Raw genomic sequence first — 26053 nt, 5'->3', positions numbered from 1 at the left:
AGGCTGAAGTTCACTGAGTCATTAGGTCCATGAGGTGAACCTTCACAGGTGCTGCAAGTCTGCAGGCAGTGACGTTTTACCTGTACTCTAGATGCCTTCCCAAGGAGGCAATTTCAGGTGCGTGGCCAGAGAACTCTGCAGCGGAATTTTGGCAATGCCATCTACGTGCTGAACTTGGGTTTCTCCACCTGTACAAGAACAACATGCCTCAGAGAGCAGTAAGGGTACAAGCTCATGGGCTCAGTGAGGGGCTGGATGTTTACAGAGGCAATGCCTGGTGATTTAGCGCTTGGTCTCTGGAGGCAGATACACAAGTTTCAAGTTCACATCGTGGCTCTGCTGGCCAGCTGTGTGACTTTGCAAGCTTTCCCACATCTCTGAGCCTCAGTTTCCTCAGCTGTGAAATATGGCTAACATTATAATTCCCTCCTGGAGTCACTCGGAAGATGAATAAGATGACCCCTGAAAAGGATCAGCAGACTCCATGAGGCAGAGGGAGTGCTTGTAAATGGTGACTGTTATTATTGTGGCTTCCCAGGTGGTGCAGTGGTAAAGAATCCACCTGTTAATGCAGGAGACGAAGGAGACAAGGGTTCGATCCCTGGGCAGGGAAGATCCCCCGGAGGAGGAAATAGTAACCCATTCCAGTATTCTTGCCTGGAAAATCCCATGGACAGAGGAGCCTGGCAGGCTACAGTCCATGGGGTCGCAAAGAGTTGGACATGACTGGGCACGCACACACGTGCATCACCGAACACCACCATTATCACTGTGCAAATGCAGGTGATGGCTTTGATCTGAAGGCTGCAGGGAAGATGTCAGAAGGCCAAGATGAGGGTTGAAGGGGTCAGCGACCCTGGAACTGAGTTAAGCCAACAGGCCACCCACAGCTCAAACCCACAACCCTGGGCTGCGGTGCAGACAGAGCCCACCCCCGACCAAGCCAGCCTGCCATAAGGCCACCAAGTCCGTTTCCCTCTGCAGGGGGCTGGCAGCCACGTGCACCTGTTCTCAGTTCACTCCCGTATCATTCCCCCTAATATCTCCCTGGGGGCTGATGGATGGCGACAGGCGACAATCTATAGCTATGTGACAGAATGTTTACTACCAGCCCTCTAGGAAATGATTACTTCGAGGTAATTTTGAACCTCCAGACTATGATGCAGTGTCTCATATATTAAACTGCAGTGAGCAGTGTATAAAAGTATTACAAGGAGACCTTGTATTTCACAGTTTACTGGGGAAGGAGTGTGCAGGGACAAATTGGTTTTGGGGGAAGGCAAGCATGGGGGATTCAAATTCTTCACGTGCAGTCTTATGGAGGGAAGGAAGTTTCAGCTTCGAGGCTACAAGACCAAGGTCAATGCTCATTTCATCCCCCTGGAGCACTACAGGGGAGACTCTATATCCACTGAGGACACACACAGCATTGTTGTTTAGTCACTCAGTCGTGTCCAACTCTTTGTAACTCCATGGACTGTAGCCCGCCAGGCTCCTCTGTCCATGGGGATTCTCCAGGCAAGAATACTGGAGTGGGTTGCCATGCCCTCCTCCAGGGGATCTTTCCAACCCAGGGATCGAACCCGGGTCTCTGCCATCTCCTGCACCGGCAGGCGGGTTCTTGACTACTAGCACCACCTGGAAGAATACACACAACATAACCCATACTAACAAGGCTCTAGGACCCAGCCACAGCTGCTTCCAGAAGCTGGACGGATTTCTTCCTGCCTCTCGTACAACCATTACCAAAAAATGGATTCCTTAGGGGTACCTCCTAACTTCACAAACCTCTTTTCACTATGAAAGTTTCCTAAAAGTTAGACATATAGACCAATGGAACAAAACAGGGTCCAGAGGTCGACTCACTCATAAATAGTCACCTGACTTACAACAAAATTCCCCAGAAGCAGAGGATGAAAGATGCTGTTTTTAATTACTGGTGCTGGGTCAATCCATGTTGGAAAAAAATCAGTTTGAACCCTGCCATACACAGAAATTAATACCAGATGGATTGTACAGGTAATGTGAAAGAGAAGCCAATAGAATGTTTAGGCAAAAGCATGGGAGAATGTCTTCATGACCTTGGGGTAGGCAAGGATTTCTCAAATATGTCACAAAAGTGCTACCTGAAGGGGAAGACTGATAATTTGGACGATAGGCACCGTGGTTCACAGTGATCAAACTATACTGTGGAGGGAATGAAAACACAACCAAGAGAGTGGGAATGGATATTTGCAAATTCAAAAAGGACTTGTATTCAAAAAGTCTTAAGAAAGAACTACAAATTAGTGAGAAAGAGGCACACAATCCAAAGAGAATAGTGGGCAAAAGACATGAACAAGAAGTGCACAAAAGATGAGCTCCAACTAGCCAATTAGTGCGTGAAAAGGTGCTCGGATATTAGAAAAAATGTGAATCCAAACTTCCATGTAATATTGCTCATTCTTACCGAATAAAATAAAGTGTAAAAGTCGTAGACACAAATATCTGCATGTGTGCTCAGCTGTGTTCAACTCTTTGTGACCCCATGAAGCGTAGCCCACCAGCCTCCTCTGTCCATGGAATTCTCTAGGCAAGAATACTGGAGTGGGTTGCCATTTCCTCCTCCAGGGGATCTTCCCCACTCATGGATCGAACTCACATCTCCTGAGTCTCCTGCATTGGCAGGTGATTCTTTATCGCTGTGCCACTTGGGAAGCCCAAAGGTTGGAGCAATTGCAAACTCTCAGATATTATCAGTAGCGATGTGAAACTGGTGTAAACACTTCCTTAAAGGATTTCACAGTACCTGCTAAAGCCAACTATGTGTATCATCTTTGACTCAGCAATTCCACTCAAAAGAAATGCATACATGTGTTCACCAATAAACATGTACAAGAATATTCATAGCAGCCCTACTTGTATTAGCTGAAAACTGGAAACAGTCCACATGCCTATCAACAGTTGAATTAATAAATTAACTACAGGGGCTTCCCTGATGGTCCAGTGATTAAGACTCCAAGCTCCCAATGCAGGGGGCCTGGGTTCGATCCCTGGTCAGGGAACTAAGATCTCACATGCCACAACTAAAACCCCGGCATGCCACAACTAAGACCTGGTGCAGCCAAATAAATAAATATTTTAATTAATTGATTGACTAACTATGGTATCATCACATGGTGGAACAGTGCTCTGCAATGGGGATGGATTATGTATAGCTACATGCACAATATAACTTATATTTTTATGTATTCAGTTCAGTTCAGTCGCTCAGTTATGTCCGACTCTTCACCTCCCTGTCCATCACTAACTCCCGGAGTTTACCCAAACTCATGTCCGTTGAGTCGGTGATGCCATCCAACCATTTCATCCTCTGTTGTCCCCTTCTCCTCCTGCCCTCAATCTTTCCCAGCATCAGGGTCTTTTCAAATGAGTCAGCTCTTTGCATCAGGTGGCCAAAGTATTGGAGTTTCTATGTGTATATTAATTCAATTTATATATACAATTAATTTCATTAATTTCCATATATATCTTCATGTAACATATATCTTTATATAATTTCACTTCTGTAAAGTTCAAAGACTATCAAAACTAGCCTATGCTTTAGAAATCAAGAGGGTAGATACTCTTGGGGAAGAGTGGTTGGAAGGTGGCTCAACAGGGTCTTCTGGGGAGTGGGTAACACTCCCATTAGTATTTTAGGCTTGGTTACAGGACTATGTTCAGTGTATAAATATTCAGCAAGCAACATACTTATGCTTTGTGTGATTTTATATATATATAAAATCTCCACACGTATATATACACATATACAAATATGTTACTCTTCAATAAAAAATTTATCCCCCCCCACACACAAAAAAAATCCAAGTCTTCCAGGATTGGGTCCCCAGATTGGACCACAAACTTACACGAAAGATGGCAAGGTGAGTTTTTGGCTTTTTCCTTGGAGAGACAGGACTCAGACAAGGGAAAATATCCCCACCCAGGTGGGACATTATACTGATGCTCACTGGCCAAAAGGCATTAAAAAAAAATGTCCACTAGAGCAGATGGAAGGGGGAGGGGAGGCGGGCACCCATCCTTACCTGCCAGGCCGTGTGCTCAGTACCTTTGTGCACATCTCTTCATTCAAGCCTCACCTGGGCTCCAGGTGGGGTGGGGAGGGTGAGAGGTGCGTAAGTACAGCATCGTCCTGTGAGCTGAGCACTGCTGGGGAAATTGAGGCCCAGAGAGGGGCCAGCACACACGCCCAGGTCTCAGTGACTCCAAATGCAAGCTCCCAACCTCCAAGGGCAGCCTGCAGACCTGCAGCAGCTCACTGCACAGGGGTGGCCATCACCCCAGGGCCCTGTGTCTCCATGACCTCCCAGAAGACACGTGAGGACCAGACAGGTAACAGGAGCCCTCCGCTCGGCCTTGTCTCTGCCTTTAGTTGGCACGATCTGCTCCACGTAGCAGGAGAAATGTTTACGCTGTTAACAAGGCACGCTGTTAATTAAGACAGCGGTACCCTCAGGGGGTTTTAATTTAGGGTAGGCAGCAACCGAGATAAAGAAGATGTTCAGTCCATCGGACGTGTGCATTTTCTACACCCAACTGGCTTCCACGTGGAATTTTCAATGAAGGTGATTCTGCTTTTCTTCATTACGATTTCCAAATACCTGCAAACAAGGGCTTCGCTGTCTCAGAAGGATTCGGAGTCTGTACTGGGGGAGCTGATTAACAGAGGGAAGATATGTGAGGCAGTGAAGCGGGTGGTGAGGACGTCCGCTGCCCTGGTTCAAACCCCGGGGCCCTCACTTATCAGCAGAGATGAGTCACTCGGCCTCGATGAGCCCCAGACTCCTTGGTGAAAAACCAGGGTCGACATGCCCAGCTAATAGGGTTGTTGAGGTTACAGAATTAGAACACACGTACGTGTGTACACACGTGACATGTGCACATATGCACCGCTTGTCTCATTTCGCACAGTTCTGGGCATACAGCCAAGTGCTCAGTTATCGTCATCAGTTGTTATGCTCACAGCACACTGTCCTGGGTTCAGCTTTGGAAAACCAGCCTAGGTGTTGTAAAGGTCTTAACTTCAGAGAAATTACCAAAGTCGCCCAAGGTCACTTAGCTCTTAAGGTTGGGTATCCGGCCAGAGAGAGGTCGGGTCCCCCTTGCGTCTGACTTTGAACCCCTCCTTTTTCAGGCCAGTCTATTCCAGATGTGACCTGAATTTTGATCTCCCAGTCTCAGCCCAGAAGCTGAGATGGGAGTAATCGGCACAGAGCGTCCAGCCTGGCACACGGCGAGAACCCCCTTTGTTCCAAGCACATGCCCTTCATACCGCTGGCTCCCCTGACCCGTGGGGCTTTCCACTCTGGCTGCTGTTCTTGGCCAAGGATGACACAGGTTGTGGATTTCACAGCATCAGGAGGTTCCATTAAGGGCTGGCTGAGGCATAGGAAGAGCTCAGAATTATCAGACCCTCTAAAAATAGCTGCAAGGGCTCCCCTTGGTGCAATCTCCCCCTTCCCATGCCCCCAGTGAGTCACGAGGGGACACGTGAGACTGGGTCAAAGTGTTCTGATGCCGGATTCCAAAGTAAACAAGGCTGGGCCCCTCTAAAGTCTAGATTTCAGCAGCTTGTGCTTCATCCCTGCCCATCCCAGCCCTGGCTTCTACGCATGACTGGATTCCAGCCATGGGAAGAAGGATTCAGATGTGGATTCAAGTTCATCTATACTCCCCGAGGGAGTCAAAACGACATGCATTTTTATCCTCCCCCCCCCGCAACAACACTGATGTATCTACTGTTAAATTACACACTTAATCCTATACTAATACATCACAGACACGTGGTGATGTGTCTATTATGAAACATGGGGAGAAGTGGAGAGGGAGAGGGGAGGGAGAGGGAAGGGAGAGGGGGACGATGAAGGGAAGAAAATACATAAAATGGAGAGAAAGGGAGGAAATACATGAAATGCAAAAAGGAAGAAATGGAAAATAGGTATAAATAGACCATCTGATCTTTTCTTCCCACACTCCCGTACATACAGTCAACGCTCTGGGTGCCTGTTCCCTCACCCACGCTGTATACTCATTCATAAACGAGCCGCCCTCTCATCTGAGCAGCCGCCCTTGGCCAAAAGGAGGGGTCTTGCTTCGAAGTTGACATCCCTCAGCACCCTAAGGTTAGGCGGCTAACATAGCAACACAAAAGGTCAACCCCCTATGATGCAACTCACCTGCCAGAGATCCTGGAAGGACCAGGCGGAAACCAGACTCCAGCTGAGGTCCCCACCCTTGCTTATTAGCTTTTTCCCTCTTCTCCATCCTGCCCCCCTGACTCGCACATAGGTTTCTCCCGAGTGCCCTCCTCTCTGTAAGTCACATGGATCCAAATCCTTGCCTCAGGCTCTGCTCCCAGGGAACCTGAACCAAGACACTACATTGTAAAACACATCCCAGAAATATAACTTCCCAAACAGATGCGATAGAAAATACACAGAAAGAGAAGTTCTTATCCCTTCTTTGCACAGCCAGGAGGATCGTCCTGAGTTGACCCTGGTTTATAGGCAAGCTGAGCTTTGGCAGGGTTTGCAGGAGGAGAGAGGCCAAGTGAGATGTGCAGGTTGAAAAGAGGGCTCTGGTTGCCCAGGAGAGAATGGGATGGGGATGGGAACCAGGCTGGAAGCAGGAAGGGCACTAAGGAGATGCTTATGGCAGCCTGGACGAGGGTGGTGGGAAGATGGAGAGAAGTGGCTGATGGGAAAAAGATTTAGGAGGTGGGATCTCTAGTTTGTGGAGGAGCAGGTGTATGTGCTGGGGAGGAGGGGGAGGGAGGAGTTTCATTCTGGACTCAGCTCTACCACCTGAGCCGGGTCCTCTATCCCCGAAGGGGACTAGGAGTTCAGAGAAGAACCACGCACATTCTCCATAGCCCTTACCTGTTTTAATGACATTGTCATTATCTGATGCCTTGGCCCTTTCAAACGTCAGTGCCACAAGGCGGGGACTGCGTTCTAGTTTCCACAGTTTCAAGTGCCTGGCACAGGGTCTGACACCTGGCAGATATTTGATAAATATTTCTGTAAGAATCAAGAGAGGGAAGGGACGTGTGAATGTTCAGGATCACGGCATTCTGGAATATCCTGTCTTACTTTCATTCCTTGATGGGTCATGGAAGTTGTTTCAGAAACACCTTAACACTACTCAGGCTGGCATAACAAAATGCTATAGACTAACTGGTTTAAGGGGCTTTCTTGGTAGCTCAGTGGCAAAGAACCTGCCTGCCAGTGCAAGAGATGCAGGTTCTAATCCCCGGGTCGAGAAGATCCCCTGGAGGAGGGCATAGCAACCCATTCCAGTATTCTTGCCTGGAAAAATCCCATGGACAGAGGAGCCAGGTGGGCTACAGTTCATGGGGTCACAAAAGAGGTGGATGCAACTTCGTGACTAAGCAATAACAAACAGAGCACACACCACAAAGCATATTCAAGAAAGCTGCAGGACCGTATGCAATTTACTTTGTTGACCGTTTGTTGAGCACTTACTGTATAAAAAGCTTCTTGCTAAGCCTGAGGCAGACAGGAGGCTGAAGACACCATAGGTTCTGCCCACTGGAGAACCTGAAGGAAAGACAAAGGCACGCAGGCAGGGCTCTGACGGCCCACACTAAGAACCCTGCGGACCTTGAGGCCACATCTACTGGGATCCTACCCTATCTTCTCAATTGAATTATTGGCTTAGCTTGGATGTGTTACTTAATCCCTCTGAGGCTCCATCTCCTCACCTGTAAAATGAGGAGGAAAATAGTGGCACCTACCTTGTAAGCTGCTGTGAGGATTAAATAATAGTAATAGCAATAAATAGCATGTATTGAGCCCCCAAGCTCCAGTGCTGTATACCTGGCACACAGCAGATGCAGATGTTCATTGAATGAATTAATTGAGCACTTACCATGCACTAAATGCTGTCTTTTTTTAATTATTGAATTTTCTCAACAACCTTGTGGGACCCCGCATGACCGTTTCACCCTCTTTCAGGTGAGAAAACTGAGACCCTGGGACTTTAAGTGTATCATCCAACATCATACTACTAGTAAATGATGGAATACACTTTGCCGACAAAGGTCTGTATAATCAAAGCTATGGTTTTTCCAGCAGTCATGTACGAATGTGAGAGTTGGACCATAAATAAGGCTGAGCACCAACGAATTGATGCTTTCAAACTATGGTGCTGGAGAAGACTCTTTAGGGTCCCTTGGACTGCAAGGAGATCAAACCAGTCAATCCTAAAGGAAATCAGTCTTAAATATTCAGTGGAAGAACTGATGCTGAAGCTGAAGCTCCAATACTTTGGCCATCTGATGCTAATAGCCAACTCATTGGAAAAGACCCTGATGCTGGGAAAGATTGAAGGCAGGAGGAGAAGGGGATGGCAGAGGATGAGATGTTTGATAGCATCACCGACTCGATGGACATGAATTTGAGCAAACTCTGGGAGATAGGGAAGGATGGGGAAGGCTGGTGTGCTTTAGTCCATGGGGTCACAAAGAATTGGACACGACTTAGTGACTGGACAACAACCACAAATGACAGAATAGGATCCAAACCCAGTCTAAGTCTGGAGCTGGTGTCCTTAGCCTGCGTATGTAAATCACACAGCCTGCCCCAGGGCGTACTGATGTCTGTGCCCCCTCAATTACGGAATCCTCTCCGAGCCTGGTGTGGGCACCTGGACTCTTTCCCGAAGGTAACAGGGAGCCCTCGGAGAGATATGATCAGAGCCATGATATGTGATCACACATGTGATTAAGGGAGATAGTTCTGGTTCCCACATGGGCCAGATCTAGGGGGAAGCAAGCGAGGTACCCACCTCAGGCACAAAATTTAATGAGAAGCTGAAAAGACTCACTAACAAGATAAATAAAGACAGAATCAGTATTACTGATATTTCCTTTCGCCCTAGGCTTCAATATGGCTCAGCAAAGCACTATTATTAATCCTGTCTTAGATTAAAGTGTTGATATTTTGTTCATCGTGGATTTTTTTTTTTTTTGCAGTAATTGAAAAATACGGCATTAGAATATCATTGCTCTTGATTGCTGAGTTTTTTGGTGTTGACTTACCTTTGTGCCTGAATCCAGGTCCTCCTCCCATGACTTATTTCTTCACGTTTCCTCAAAGCAAAATAAAACATGTCTAAGTCTCAGTTTCTACATCTGTGAAATGGGTTTCTTAAAACCTAAACTCTCAGAGCTGCTGGGAGTGCTAGAGAATATTCTTTGGGTTCAAACCCTGCTTGTGTGACACTCAGCAGAGGTTACTGTCTGATCTCATGAAACAGGGTCCTTGGCAGTGCCCTTGGCAGACCCAGGAGTCATTTAGGAATTTCCTTGTAAGCTTCAGTCTTGGTCACACTGTTCTCCATCCTACTTCCTCATCTACACCTTCCAACCCCCGCTGCCCACCACAACCAGTAAAGACAACTGTACAGAGTAACTTATTCCCAAAGAAGTTCTAGAGCAGAAAAATAATCCTCCAAGAATTCACTGTAAAACACAGTCTTGTTCTTCGACAAAATCTGTTCTGAACCAGGCAACTGAAAACAAACATTGCTTCTTCCCCTGGTGTCAGAAAACCATGCACTGTGTTTTGAGGCCTCCTGGAGAGGGCTGAAATATTCTTTTTCTCAAGGGAGATGAAACCCAGCCTCATACACTGCCGTTGGGATGGCTTCCAACCCTCACATTCAGGATATTTGCTATTCTGATTGTATGAGCCCAAGTCAGGTACACATGCTGGGGCTTCTGAATATATTTACAAGGAAATCAGCATAATACACAGTTAATATTCAGAATATGATTACTCCAAAAGCCCCGCTCCATATTCCACTTACATCCACTGCTCCCCTACATGGGCTGGATATTGCCTAAATGCATATGGAGTCAATTTGAGAGCCAGATTTATGGAGGCTGCCGAAAGGCTGGTGCTATGATGGTAATAAGTTATATTCCTATTATGGGGTGGGTAATAAAGAATCTGATATTTATTCTGCTGCATTTTTGAGAAACTCTTGGAAAGAATCTAGGCTGCTAGAACACAGTGACATATTTCCCAAACAAACTGTCCCCACTGCAGTTTGACTGTTTAGAAGAGCTGGATCCACTTTAGAAACCCAGTAGTCTAAAAAAAAAAAAAATTGCTTTAATTTTAAAAATAAAAAATAAATTAAAAAATTAAAATTTTGTAATTTAAAAATACAAATAATTTAAATGTTAAAAATAAAACAATTTTTTTAATTAAAAAAAAGAAGCCCAGTATCCAAGTACTTGGGCTTCCCTGGTGGCTCAGATGGTAAAGAATCTGCCGGCAATGAAGGACACCACCCTCGATCCCTGGGTTGGGAAGTTCCCCTGGAGAAGGGAATAGCCATCCACTCCAGTGTTCTTGTCTGGAGAATCCCACGGACAGTGGAGCCTGGGGGCTACAGTCCACGGGGTCACAAAGAGTCGGACATGACTGAATGACTGACACACAGCACACACATATCCAAGTACTCGGGTAGGTTCCCCAGAACCCCCATCATGGCTGGTACTTTCTCACCACCCTGAGATAAGACGCCTGGTTCTGTCCTCCTGGTAGTCACAGGCTGTATGACCTTGGCACGACCCTTAGACCTCTCTGAACCTCTTTGTCACCATCTGTAAAATGGGAATAGCAATAGCAACCTCAGAGTTCTGTTGCCAGGGTTAAATGAAATGCACCTGGGCAGGCCAGTGCCTGGCATATAGTAATCACCTAATGGGTGGTTTTAAAAGAGCTGGAATTTACAAAAGGATAAATGGATAAAAGTTAATTTCTTCAACTCATGATGGCACCTATTACAACAATGCCTCCTCAAAAATGTGGTAATGGCACCACATGCGGGTGTAGGGAACAATTGTTGATGGAACATGGGTGGTGAATTTTAAAGTTGTGCACTTACGTTAGTGCATCTTGAATGGAAATAATAAATACTCAATCTCATGATTTTGTGACTATGACTGCCTGGGCCAAGGCTATAGAGGGATGACTATTAGAACAAATCTTTAAAAAAAAATAAAATCGTATAACTGAAGAGAGGGTAAAAATCTTGAAGGTGATATTAAAGTAACTGAGGTTTGGGGAAACATTGTTCTAGAAGGAGAACAATGGTGACATAAAAAATCTTAGGATTAGCAGAGCAAATCTTGGGGTTAGCATAAATCTATGTCTGTATTTTAAACACTAAAAATCAGTAACCATGAAGGGTAAGATTGTGGGTATCCAGCGTTGTTCTGAATTCCCCAGAAGGTTGTTCAGTTGCTAAGTCACTTTCGACTCTTTGCAACTCCATGGACTGCAGCAGGCCAGGGTCCTCTGTCCTCCACCATCTCCCAGAGTTTGCTCAAATTCATGCCCATTGAGTCGGCCATGCTATCTAATCATCTCATCCTCTGCCGCCCCCTTCTCCATTTGCCCTTAATTTCCCCAGATGGTTCCCACTGTCCATTCCCACTCATTCCCCACCTGCAGGAAAGCACATTTGAAAGAAAACCATTGAAAGCAGGATGCTCATAGAGAGAAACTTAAATGTTCTCACATTTACTTTTTAAGCAAATAATCTGCCAACTTTTCTATTTCACCAAAGTTGAAATAACAATAATCTAATAGCTCAGATTATTTTCCAAGGTCCCTGATTACTAATGGCCATCCAGTGGTGATGCCATGCAGTGGTTGAGAACTGCGGGGCTCCAGAACCATGCCATGTGGTTAAATTAAAACCACCTTACAGATCAAGAACTCAAACCCAGACTATAAAAGGAGAGAGTTGGCTTGAGCTCTTTCTGCTGGCCAACAGCTAGAGAGCTGCTAAGGCCTTTGTCCTCTCCTCTCCTAAGTCCAGAGCTCTCTCTCCCTGGAAGGGAAAGCCATCCAGGCTGGAAACTGCAGAACGATGAGCTTCTGAAGCAGCAAGCATGGGGTTTGGTTGGTTGGGGAGGGGGGAGTGCATCTATTTTTATGTAAATTTCTGAAGTTCTCTCACTCACGAGTTAAGAGGAGAAGCTTTTTTCCTTTGGTAAATGGCTTTTCAGATTACCAATGGTGGGCATTCTTACTCAGAACCTGGGCTAAGATTCAGGATGTCTGTGGACCCCCTGAAATGATAAGCAAAGCTCTGTGTGTGTCTGTCTGTCTGCATGCACACACATGGATGTTAAGATTTTCCTTGGGGGACAGTCTATGTGCTCCATCAAATTGCTGTTTGGAGCTTCAAGATGTGGAATTTTAATGCAAAAGACAAAAGAAAGGAAACAGCTGCATCAGTTAAGAATGAAGAAGGTGGTTTGGAGTGTGGTGTGGCTGGGATGGAAAAAGAGGTTTAAGAGATATTTCTGTGGATCATGAGTCCTCACATAGTGTTGGAGAATTACAGTAAGTGAATGTGAATTATTCTGAAATTTTTCCTGGGAGCATTAGACTGTCTTCTGTTGATCTCAACAGCTCTGGAGACCAGATCATATAAGCACTGCATCGATGCCTCTCTCTGTATCTCGTCTCTTCTTCCAGCTGCTCAACCCCTAGAAGGCAGGAACTGCCTAATTCTGGCTAATTACACATCAGACCCTCCTCCACCTCCGAAGCCTGTGTTTGCTAAATCCTTGCAGAAGGAATGACTGTGCCAATCAGTTGTTGGTCAAAAGTGCATGAGCTTTGCTTCCAAGTGGACATGGACTCAAATTGTGATCTCCATCACGTAATTATAAGGTTTTCTCAGGCAAGTTACAGACTCATTTGTCTCCATAGTTTCCCATTCAAAAGATGGAAGTGAACACTCCTAGTCCGCATGGCTCTTGAGATGATTAAATGAGTGATTGGATTTCATTAGCTTAACGTTGTTCCTGGTACATGTGAGGCACGTGGCCATTTGTAGTTACTGCTCCGAAAACATATTTGTTTGAAAGGCCGACCCTGCTTAATTGTTTAAAAATCATTTAGGGTAGGCAGCATTAATCTCAAACTGCCACTAACTTTAACACAATATTATTTCACCAAATAAAGACTTGCTGAGAGCCTTCTGCATGCTCTGTGTAGGTCTGCAATGATGCAATTCTTGCTGTTGTAGGTGACCTAGGGAACTCTACCTAGGTTTCAAGTGTATTCTCTCTGGTTCAGGAAAAGTCTGGATGATCGAGAGCTGCTATTGCCATTTTGGTGGTGGGGGAACCTTTCTCTGTCTTTGAAAGGAATAAGTCATGTATCCAGAGATGTAATTTTTCAGTCCATGGGGTCCAATGGGGAGGAACAAAATCAGGTGGCAGTGGCTCAAGGAACACACACCCCCATCACATCTTCAAAATGAGAAAACACTTGGCCGCTCTAAATCAGACCTTTGCAGAAAAAGAAATAGAACTTTCTTCTCCCAACTCTCCAGTGGCTTCATTTCTCCAACATCATCAGGGTATCCAAGGCACCTGCCCCAACTGGCATGGAAAACTTGATTTCAAATCCAGAAAATCCCTGACTAATCATAAGACATGCGAATTAGAAATTCTGATTAATTTGATTTTCCAGTCAATTGAGGGCTCATCAGAAAATCTTTTGCAATTTAAGCCCTCTGGCTGGTTATCTTTCAATACTTGCGGTGGTTCTCTCCTGCTCTCAATTCTGGCTCTTATCACTGAGGAGCTATGTAGCCTTGGGCAAGTTTCTGAATGTCTTAGTTATCTATTACTGCATCACAAAATTCCTCAAGCTTAGTGGCTTAAAACCACACACAATCGATATCTTGCCGTTTCCATGAGTCAGTAGTCCAGGTATGGCTTAGCTGGGTCTTCTCAGGGCCCCATGATGCTTCAATCAAGGTGTCAAGTGGGCTCCTTTCCAGAGCTCAGGGTCTACTTCTGAGCTCGCAGCGTTTCTGGCAGAATTCAGTTCTTCATGGTTGTAGGACTGAAGTTCCCATCGTCTTCCTGGTTGTCCTCTGGGGCTGCTCTCAGTTCCCAGAAGGCATCTGCAGTTCTTTGCTCTGTGACCCTTTGCCAACATGCTAACTTCCATAGCATTAACTTGTTGAGTGTTCACCATGATCCTCTGAAGTAGATGCAGTTACTATTTCCACTTAGCAGATGAGGAAACTAGGGTTTAATAAAGTGCTGTGGCTGGTACAATGATATCCATCTAGCAAGTGGCAGCAGAGCCCAAAACCAAATCAAAGGTGCATAACCACTACAAGATCTTACATGCTGTGTCTTATTAAAGCTTGGTTGAGGGACTTCCCTGGTGGTCCAGTGGTTAAGAATCCACCTTCCAGTGCAGGGGACGTGGGTTCAATCCCTGGTTGGGGGACTAAGACCCCACATGCTGTGGGGCAACTAAGCCTGCAAGCTGCAACTTGCTCGGGCCTGCGTGCCTCAACTAGAGAGCCTGCATGCCACAAGCTGCAGAGCCCATGCACGCTGGTGCCTATGCGCCACAACTAAAGAGAAGCCTGCGAGACACAACAAAGGGCAACAATGCGGCGACGAAGACGCCGCCGCAACCAAGGCAACCAAATAAGTAAATAAATATATATATATTTTAAAACTTGGTTGAGTTTTATTTATTTATTTATTTATTTTTATAGTATAGCTCTTGCACATAGAACAGAGATGTTCTTGGGGAAAGGAGCCATGTCTTAAGTTATATGTGTCCTAGGTCCACAATACAAGTTGCGGCACATAAGGAGCAATTAATAAATGTTCAATAAATGGATGGATAGGGTGAGCAATTAATTGGTGGCTGTCTGGATGGAGGGATGGATGGGCGGGATGGATCGGTGGGTTTGAAGGGAGATGGGGTGGGTAGAGGAACGGGTGGATGAAGAATGGGGTGGATATTAGGTTGGATATGGAGTGGGTGGTGGATGTAGGAATGAGTGTGTTGCCTAACTGGGGGGGTGGGTGGGGGTGGGCATGTGATAACTGGATAGAAACAGATGGTAACTTCTCTCCTCTCTGAGTAGCTTCCTAGACATCCTCTACTTTCCCCCTGCAATCATCTTGTAGTGTATATATCATTCATTTACAAGATTAAAGCTGGCCCAGGTTCATCATTGGCTTGATGCCCATAAATGTATATTTAGATTTTTAAAAATCCACAAACCCTAGGATACCACAGGGACTGGTAGATTTTTGTTTCTCTGGAATGGAGTGAGCTGAATGGCTGTTTAATGGGTGGATGATGCCAGGCCACCAACAGACAGGTCCTAGGAGAAATCTCAGTGTAGCCCAGAGCCCTGGAAGGGCTGAGGGAGGCCTCAGTTCCTACCTCCCTGGAAAGGAGAAGAATTTTGCTTTTCCAAGAGCAGATGGGATCCCCTCCGCCTGACAGAAGAACTGTGCATAGCCCTCCCAATACCAGGGATAGGTAACCAAGTGCTGTAGCATCAAATGGAGCATTCTGTGACATCCTAGCCCCATTACAGGGTCTCAGTCTTTACCCTGACCTCACTTAGGATGTGTGTAGTCATAAGAACAGGCTTTCTTGGCATCTCAGCCATAAAAAACTCACCTGCCAAAGCAGGAGCCGCAGGAGACACGGGTTTGATCCCAGGGTGGGGAAGATTCCCTGCAGGAGGGCATGGCAACCCACTCCAGTATTCTTGCCTGGAGAATCCCATGGACAGAGGAGCCTGGTGGGCTGCAGTCCATAGGGTTGCAAAGAGTTGGACATGGCTGAAGCGACTTAGCATGCACGCAGTCACAATAACAGTTTAACAAACAATAGCAAAGTTCTGTGCCAAGGGCGTTAACATACATCCTCCTTAACTCTCAAAGTGGCCCTGGAACCTGGTGCTGATACATTCTCTCCACTGGTTCTGGAATCAGGGGAGGTCATCTGCTCAAGGTCACCCGGCAGCTAAGAGGGCAACCTGGGCTTCGCAACCCACTTCGATCTGACTTTAAAACTCTCCTTCTGTGTTTGTGTTCCAGCTCAGTCCCATCCAAGGAGGAGGAACGTCTTGTCTCAGGACAAGCAAGAAACGGGGAGGACAGGATAGAGCTGGGCCTCTTGTGAGCAATTTCTTGGAACACATGGTTTTGATAAAGCCATTGGGAGGCCACAGATTCAAACATTCTCTAAATCTCCTTCTAAACTATAGTAATCTTGGGAATGCCTCTTGTTTGGCTAATGGACTGGGGAGGGGGAAAATTCTTGAAATAACTGTAAGATTGTTCAAGATGGCCCTGCTGGCTAAGTCCATGGAGAGCTCCCAAAGACCGTTTCCAATCACCTGGCAGAGCAAGAGAAAACGAAGCGGACTGAGAAGGTACCCGAAGGGCTATATATAGATATACAAGGGCTCCTTGTACAAAGCCCTTCAGTTCAGCTCAGTTCAGTGGCTCAGTCGTGTCTGACTCTTTGCGACCCCATGAACTGCAGCACACCAGGCCCCTCCGTCCATCACCAACTCCCAGAGTCTACCCAAACCCATGTCCATTGAGTCGGTGATGACATCCAACCATCTCATCCTCTGTCGTCCCCTTCTCCTCCTGCCCCCAATCCTTCCCAGCATTAGGGTCTTTTCCAACAAGTCAACTCTTCGCATGAGGTGGCCAAAGTATTGGAGTTTCAGCTTCAACATCAGTCTTTCCAATGAACACTCAGGACTGATCTCCTTTAGGATGGACTGGTTGGATCTCCTTGCAGTCCAACGGACTCTCAAGAGTCTTCTCCAACACCACAGTTCAAAAGCATCAATTCTTCAGCGCTCAGCTTTCTTTAAAGTCCAACTCTCACATCCATACATGACCACTGGAAAAACCATAGCCTTGACTAGACAGACCGTTTTTGGCAAAGTAATGTCTCTGCTTTTTAATATGCTGCCTAGGTTGGTCATAACTTTCCTTCCAAGGAGTAAGCGTCTTTTAATTTCATGGCTGCAATCATCATCAGCAGTGATTCTGGAGCCCAAAAAACTAAAGTCTGACACTGTTTCCACTGTTTCCCCATCTATTTCCCATGAAGTGATGGGACCAGATGCCATGATCTTGGTTTTCTGAACGTTGAGCTTTAAGCCAACTTTTTCACTCTCCTCTTTCATTTTCATCAAGTGGCTCTCAAGAGTCTTCTCCAACACCACATTTCAAAAGCATCAATTCTTCGGCACTCAGCTTTCTATATAGTCCAACTCTCACATCCTTACATGACTACTGGAAAAACCATAGCCTTAACTAGACAGACCTTTGTTAGTCTGCCACTGTTTCCCCATCTATTTGCCATGAAGTGATGGGACCAGACGCCATGATCTTAGCACAGTGTTTTGTTCATCCGAGAGCTGCACACACCACTCTCATTCCTTTTTTTTTTTTGGCTCCACCACAGAACTTGTAGGATCTTTGTCCCCCAACTAGGGATTGAACCCTGGGCCCTGGCAGGGAAAGCGCCAAGTACTAACCACTGGACCACATGAGAATTCCCCCTCCTTCCTTCTTAACTGTGCCGCCAGCTTGGGTGAATGAGTCAGATGGGCAAAAATCATGCCATTGTCTTGCTGGGCTCACACTATATTCTGTGCACGGTGCTGATTTATCTTTCTGTGCATTATCTCATTTAATGATCACAGCCGACCTAGGCGGGGGCTTCTATTATTATCCCTACATATAAAAACTGAGGCTTGGAGTGGTGGAGTGACTCCCCAGGGTTACTCGGCTTGGAGGGGAAATGGGCAGGATTCCACCCCAGGTCTGCCTGACTCCACAATCTCTTAAGGACAGCCTGGCATTGCAGTCAAAACATGGACACTTTGCAAACACAGACCCATTTTGTCCTCATCTGTGCAACGGGTTCAGTTCATTGCCTATTTGGTAAGAAAACCAAGTATCAGGGAACAGAATCCAATTCCCAAGAAGAATCATGGGTAGGAGACGGTATATCGAAATACACATCCACTTCTGTCCACTCAAAAACTTACTCTCTGCCACACCTCACTGCCAATCGAATCTACTCTCTCACCAAGACGATGTCCTGAGCCAGTAGCTCTGACCGCAGCCACCTGGACAGAGGACAGCCTCCCCCACCCTCTGTCTCATCTCTCCTCTAACAGCCTGGGCCCCTCCAGGCCCTGCGAGCTCTCCACTCCCGTGTCAACAGCTTTCGGGGCTGCCTGTCATCTGTGTTTTACAGCCCACTCAATGAAGAGCAAATTCGTATTGATCTCAGAACAACTCAAGCTGTAAATTACTGGCCATGATTGGCTTGGTCACCTGGAGATGAGGGTCTGTCCATAGCGCCAGGGGTCTGAATCTAATTATCATCCCAGAAAACCCACTGGCAGTGTGAGACCCAATGTCTATGTGAGAAGAACTATGAAGATGGCCAAGGGCTACCTTCAAAATTGCATACTGCTTGATTCAGAGCTGGCCCTGGTCTTGTCTGACGAATCAGAGTCTTAACAGCTTACTGTGGGCCTTGGATTAAGTTTGAGAATTGACCGTGAGCTATTCCTGTTATTAATAATAGTGATTATAAGGACCATGGCACAGCAATAGCTAATACTCACTGACCACTTTCCACACCTTATTTCATTCTTACAAAAGCCCTGTTACTTACTAGCTGTGGGATTCTGGGCAAGTTACTTAGCTTCTCAACACCTCTGTTACTTCACCTATAAAATGAGAAATAATAGTAACAGCTCCCTTCTCACAGGGAGGGAAATGTTCACTGAAGAGGTTTATGTAAATTTCTAAGATCAGGAGATAGGTGTATTCTTATTCTCACCACTCTTAGAGAAGTTTGGTGAGGTTAAGAGACTTGCCCAAGGTCACACAACCAACACCGGGGGTTGTGTTTTTTTAAATATTCAACTACCAACACCAAAAAATAGAGATAATTTTCTGTTTCTCTTGAACACTGGGGAAAAACTGGCAGCACTGGGCTTGCCTTTCTCTCCACCATATTCTTCTGCTAACCAGACCTGCTCTCTCCCATCAGCTAAGCTCAACAATGCCAAGGTCAGCCCACAGACTCTTGTGGGAAGTAAAAAAAAATGAATTTTGAAGTTTTCTATAATGCCTGGATCAAGTGCCTGAGTGCCCTGGAGGAGATGACGCTGACCAGCAGCTGCCACCCTTCCGTGTTGTTAGGGCTCCTGGTTTACCTCAGTCCCCACTACTCCCTGCTGCCGTACACTTCTCACGTTCACAAGGCCTGCTTGGCCCCGGTAGGCATCTGAGACTGTGGGTATGCATTGGCACCCCCGAACACCTGAGGGAGGATGTGAGAGCATCATCCTCAGAGGCAGAAACAAGGAGACAGTGACTTGCCCAAGGTCACACGGTCCAGTGAAGGTCAGGACCAGGATTCCAAGGCAAGACAACCTTCTCCCAGCACCAGCCTTCTTTGTCCTCTGCCCAGCTTCCTTCCCAGGCTGGGGGGCTGAGTGGAAATAATAGTAACAGTAATTATACATTATATGTATATTATATATATATCAACTGATATATAATGTGCATATTATTTATATATTATATATAATATATACAGATATAGTATATATACAAATATATAATTATATAATTATATATAATTGCATAATTATGTATTATATATATTATATATTATTTATCTATATATATTATAATTATATATACATATATATGTATATATAATATATATAACTATATATAATTATATAATATATATAAATATATATATAACTATACAATTATATAATATATATAAATATATATGTATATATAAATATGTATATATATTTATATATTTACATAATATTATATAATTATGTAAAATTATATATATAAAATATACAATTATATATAATATATAAATATATTATATATAATTATATATAATATATACAAATATATAAATATATATACATATGTATATGCATATATATTTATATATTTGTATATATTCTATATAATATATAATTATATACTATATATATTATATATTATATTATATATAATATTTGTCTATATTATATATAATATATAAATAATATGTGTATAATACATCAGTTGAGATATATTTATATATGTATATATATGTATATATAATTATATATACGTATATATAATATATTACATATAAATATATATTATATATAATATAATATATTAATATATTATACACTATATACAATATATACAATAATATATAATATAAAACATATACTTATATATTATATATTCATGTTATATATTATGTATAAAGTATATTATAAATATTAATATAATATAATTATATATAAAAACTATATATAATATATAAATAACATAAAATATCATATATAATATTCATTAATGTAATAAAATTATATATAATATATTAATATCATATATAATATTCATTAATATAATAAAATTATATATAATATATTAATATCATATATGATAAATTATATTATATATACTATATTATATTAATATATAGTATATATAATATATACTGTATTATATTATATTAATATTCAATATATTTTATATTATATATAATATTAATATTTGTGGTATATATAATATATAATACAATAATATAATATATTACATTATATAATATATAAATATATAATATCACACTATGTTGTTGCATATTAAAATATTATAATATATATTAATATATTATACTATATTATATTATAATATTATACTATTATATTATATGCTTATAATATACATATATAATTCCTAATATGCATATAATGCATATAATATATGCATATAATGCATATAATATATGCATATAATGCATATATAATATAATTAATACATTATGAATATAAATGCATATATAATATAATACAATTAATATATTATATGTATAATACATATAATTACTATAATATGATATAATACATGAAATATATATTATATTATAACATATATAATATTATATTATAACATATGCAATATACAATGTATACAAGATGTTAATATAATATTATCTATTAATACAATATAATTATATATTTATATTATGTATTATAATTATATGATATATTATCTACTATATAATATATCATAATATGATATATTATATACTATTATTATATAGTATATAATATATCATATAATTATATATACTTTATATATAATATACATATTATATATAAGTAATATAATATATATTATATTATATATCAGGTATATTAAATATATAATATTATATTGCATTATTGTTAACATTGTGTATTTATATTAATATAATAAATTGTTACCAATAATATTATATTATAAATATTATATTACATAAATTATTATATATTATTATATATAAATATATATTACATAATATTAAAATAATATAAATATAATATAATATATGTTATATTTTATATATTATATATGAAATATATATGAAATATATATAATATATATAATAATATATATGAAATATATAACAGATATAATATTTGTATATTTGTATATATTATTATATAATACTGTATCACATAATTTTATAATAAATATATATTATATTATATATAGTATATATATTATAGATAAAATAATATAGATATAATGTATTATATATAATATAAAATATCTATATTTTATATAATTTAATAATATATAATGTATAATGATATAATATATAATATATAACATCTATATATTATATAATAATATATATTATATATAATATATAATAATATATAATGGCATAATATTGTACATATTATGTATATAATACATTGTTTAATATATATTGTATATAGAATATAAAATATAAAATATAAAATATAAAATTGTATAATATATATTATATATAATTATATATAATATATCATTATGTATAATTATATATTATATATCATACATTTTATATAATACATATAATATCTTATATATATAATTTTATATATTATATATTATAGTATATTATATATTATATTATATATTGCATATTATATAATATTATATTTTATATAATATTATATTACATATAAATTATATAATTTATAATATTATAATATATATAATATAATATAATATATTATATATAATATATATATAATATATAATATAATATAATGTATATAATATATAATATATAATATAATGTATATTATATATTGTATATTTTATAATATGTAATATATTATATATAATATAATATATATTATATATTGTATATTATATATATTATATAATTTAATATATTATATATTCTATATTATATATATTAGAATATATTCTATATTATATTCTATATTGTATAATATTATATATTATATAATATTGTATAAGTTATATATTATAATATTATAATATATATTATATTATATATTATATAATTTATTATACAGTATTATATATTATATATTATATAATACATCTATAGTATAATATAATATAGTATATATAATATTATAGACATTATTATATTATATTATATTATATTATATTATATTATATTATATTATATTATATATGTTGCTTCCTGACCTGCACCCAAGTTTCTCAAGAGGCACGTCAGATGGTCTGGTATTCCCATCTCTTTCAGAATTTTACACAGTTTATGGTGATCCACACAGTCAAAGGCTTTGGCATAGTCAATAAAGCAGAAATAGATGTTTTTCTGGAACTCTCTTGCTTTTTCGATGATCCACCTGATGTTGGGAATTTGATCTCTGGTTCCTTTGTCTTTTCTAGAACCAGGTTGAACTTCTGGAAGTTCACGGTATTGTTGTACTCAATATGCCACCAAATTTGACAAACTCAGCAGTGGTCACAGGACTTGGTAATGTCAGTTTTCATTCCAATCCCAAAGAATCTTCAAATTACTGTACAGTTGCACTCATTTCCCTTACTAGCAAGATTATGCTCAAAATTCTTCAAGCTAGGCTTCAGCAGTACATGAATCAAGAACTTCCAGATGTACAAAGTGGATCTAGAAAAGGCAGAGGAACCAGAGATCAAATTGCCAAATCCATTGCATCATAGAAAAAGCAAGGGTATTGTAGAAAAACATCTACTTCTGCCTTGTTGACTACTCTAAAGCCTTTGGCTTTAGATCATAAGAAACTATGGAAAATTCTTAAAGAGATGGGGATACCAGACCACCTTACCTGTCTCCTGAGGAACTTGCATGCTGGTCCAGAAGCAACAGTCAGAACCACACATGAAACAACGGACTGGTTCAAAATTGGGAAAGGAGTGCATCAAGGCTGTATATTGTCATTCTGCTTATTTAGCTTTTATGCAGAGTACATCCTGGGAAATGCCAGGCTGGATGAATCACAAGCTGGAACCAAGATTGCCAGGAGAAATATCAATAACCCCAGATATGCAGATGATACCATTGTAATGGCCGAAAGTGAATAGCAACTAAAGAGCCTCTTGATGAGGGTGAAAGAGAAGAGTGAAAAAGTTGGCTTGAAACTCAAATTCAAAAAATCTGGTGCCATCACTTCATGGCAAATAGATGGAGGGGGGAGGAGTGAAAACAGTGACAGATTTTATTTTCTTGGGCTCCAAAATCATTGTGGTGACTGCAGCCATGAAATTAAAAGATGCTTGCTCCTTGAAAGAAAAGCTATGACAAACCTAGACAGCATATTAAAAAGCAAAGACATCACTTTGCTGACAAAAATCTGTATAGTCAAAGCTATGGTTTTTCAAGTAGTCATGTATGGATGTGAGAGGTGGACCATAAAGAAGGCTGAATTGCTGAAGAATTGATGCTTTTGAACTGTGGTGCTGGAGAAGACTCTTGAGAGTCCCTTGGACTGCAAGGAGAGTAAACCAGTCAATCCAAAAGGAAATTAACCCTGAATAGTCTTTGGAAGAACTGATGCTGAAGCTGAAGCTCCAATACTTTGGCCACCTGATGCAAAGAACCGACTCATTGGAAAAGACCCTGATGCTAGGAAAGACTGAGGAGAAGGGGGTAGCAGAGGATCAGATGGTTGGATGGCATCACCAACTCAATGGATATGAATTTAAATAAACTCCAGGAGACAGTGAAGGACAGGGAAGCCTGGTGTGCTGCAGTTCATAAGGTCGCAGAGGCAGACATAACTTAGTAAGTGAACAAACAAACACAATTGTTAAATGGAAGTTCTTCATTTTAAAATAGTCAATTTTCCCCCTACATGGTCAGAGCAATTTTATCCTAGTTATGTAATCTTTGCCTACTCCCAAAGTTATGAAAACATTCTCCTAGGTTTTATTCTACAAGTGTATGTTCTATCTTACATAAGTAAATCCACAATAAATCTGAAACTGATTTTTGGGTCTGATTTTGAGGTCCAGTTAAATATTTCCATATGGAAAACTGAGCCAGTATCTCTTTATTGAAAAGTATGGTCAAATTTATTTTTGTTTTTATTTCCAAGAATGAGGTGTACAGATGTGAGAGTTGGACCAGAAAGAAGGCTGAGCACCAAAGAATCGATACTTCTGAATTGTGGTGCTAGAGAAGACTCTTGAGAGTCCCTCAGACTGCAAGGAGATCAAAGCAATCAATCCTAAAAGAAATCAACACTACATATTCATTGGAAGGACTGATGCTGAAGCTCCATTACCTTTGGCCACCTGATAGGATGAGCTGACTCACTGGAAAAGACCTTGATGCTGGGAAAGATTGAGGGCAGGAGGAGAAGGGGGGCAGCAGAGGATGAGATGGTTGGATGGCATCACCAACTCAAGGGACATGAATCTGAGCCAAATTCCAGGAGATAATAAAGGACAGGGAAACCTGGAGTGCTGCAGTCCACGGGGTTGCAAAGAGTTGGACACACCTTAGCAGCTGAACGACAGCAACATCTTTAAGTGCCTGTTGTAGAGACTGCAGCAGTGTGTTCATTTATTCTGCCAACGTTAACTGAGGTCATGCTTTGTGCCAAGCTCTGTGCTGGGCACTGTGGACACTCGGGCACTGCCCTCAGCTTCCATGGGGAGTGGACACAGGACAAACTGCCCATTGAATGGGTCTGTCTGATTCACTTCTATGTTCTCCAAGCCCCACGTGGTGCTAGCCCACAGTAAGAGCTCAATAAATACCAACTCCTCTGGATGACAAGACAATACACCCTCTCTGGCACCTGGACCTGGACAAAAACTTCATCAAACCACAGTCTGCCCAGTTCTATATGCTCTGTGACTCTCAGCAGGTCACATCATCTCTCTGAGACTCAATTTCCTGGTATGTAGGATGGGAACTTACATCGCAGGGTCTTGGGCATGGGGTGGGGTGGGGTTAAGTAGCTAATCCGTGAAAAGAGTCTGGAACATCCTGAATGTGTGACAAGGTATAGCTTTGGAGTTAATACTGTCAGCATGATGTCCACAAGCCCTGGTAAATGTTCTGGTCCCTTCTAGAAAATCAGGACAGACCACATCACCTCTCTGTCTTGCCTGTACCAGGACCTTAAGGGATCAGAAATGACTGTTGCATCAGATGGGTATAGAGCAGCATCTAGTGGAGAAGCGGAAAAAATGTGACAAAGTGTCACAGGGATATTTAGAATAGGAAGTTTTCAAGGCTGGCAGAGAAGCCAGGAAGGTAATGGGCACGGGGTGTCCTCAGCACGGAAGGTATTCAAGGTGCCCTTAACAGCACCCAGGACTCCCTCCCAAGTATGTGCCTGAGCCTCAAAGCACTAATGGGGGATACTCCCCCTCACCTGTCCCTTGGCTTCTCTGGGTGCTGAGTCTCTGGGTCCTGTGGGCTCAGAGGCTCATCTTTCACGTTCTGCTCCTTCCTCCCCATGTCCAGCTAAGGGCACTGCCTCCGCTGATCCCAAGTCCCCATCGCGCAAGATAATTAAGACTGTGTGTTAGTAATATGCAAACACTCTTTTCTGTTTCCACATTTTGCTACTCAGAGTGCAGTAGTTAATCTAGGGCCTGACTCCAGGCTTTTGTTTTCCATGTCTGTAAACAAATCAGACAATTCTCTGCATGGTCCTGACAGGTCATATTGTAACCGAAAGTAGGGTCTGGCTGCTTATCGCTAGAAGCCAGGTTGGCGGAAAGTTTGTTTCATTTGGGATACTGGCGACCAGGGAATGGGGGGCGGGGAGGGTGGACCCCTGTCCAAAG

At 41.5% G+C, this 26053-nt stretch overlaps 1 long non-coding RNA gene across 6 annotated transcripts in view; it reads right to left on the bottom strand.

Moving 5' to 3' along the window:
- LOC145526698 (uncharacterized) overlaps positions 1 to 26053 on the bottom strand; it is a 102235-nt gene that overhangs the window by 63752 nt on the left and 12430 nt on the right. For 2 of the 6 annotated variants that reach the window (XR_014069085.1, XR_014069084.1), the window contains exons 2-4: positions 22454 to 22898; positions 19304 to 19415; positions 17667 to 17838 (exon numbers count right to left, since the gene is read on the bottom strand). This is a non-coding gene — a long non-coding RNA (uncharacterized LOC145526698). Of the gene's footprint in view, positions 1 to 3732; positions 5422 to 6920; positions 7062 to 7526; positions 7602 to 9103; positions 9155 to 10580; positions 10679 to 17666; positions 17839 to 19137; positions 19416 to 22453; positions 22899 to 26053 lie in introns of those variants that run through there. The other 4 variants (XR_014069083.1, XR_014069087.1, XR_014069086.1 and 1 more) reach the window with 4 other exon arrangements.

This window comes from Giraffa tippelskirchi, chromosome 11 (assembly GCF_054371585.1).
Source record: "Giraffa tippelskirchi isolate mGirTip1 chromosome 11, T2T-mGirTip1v1.2.pri, whole genome shotgun sequence".
Taxonomy (NCBI): Eukaryota; Metazoa; Chordata; class Mammalia; order Artiodactyla; family Giraffidae; genus Giraffa; species Giraffa tippelskirchi.
The sequence above is the reverse complement of the archived record's forward strand: the minus strand, read 5'-3'. Positions and strand labels throughout refer to the sequence as shown.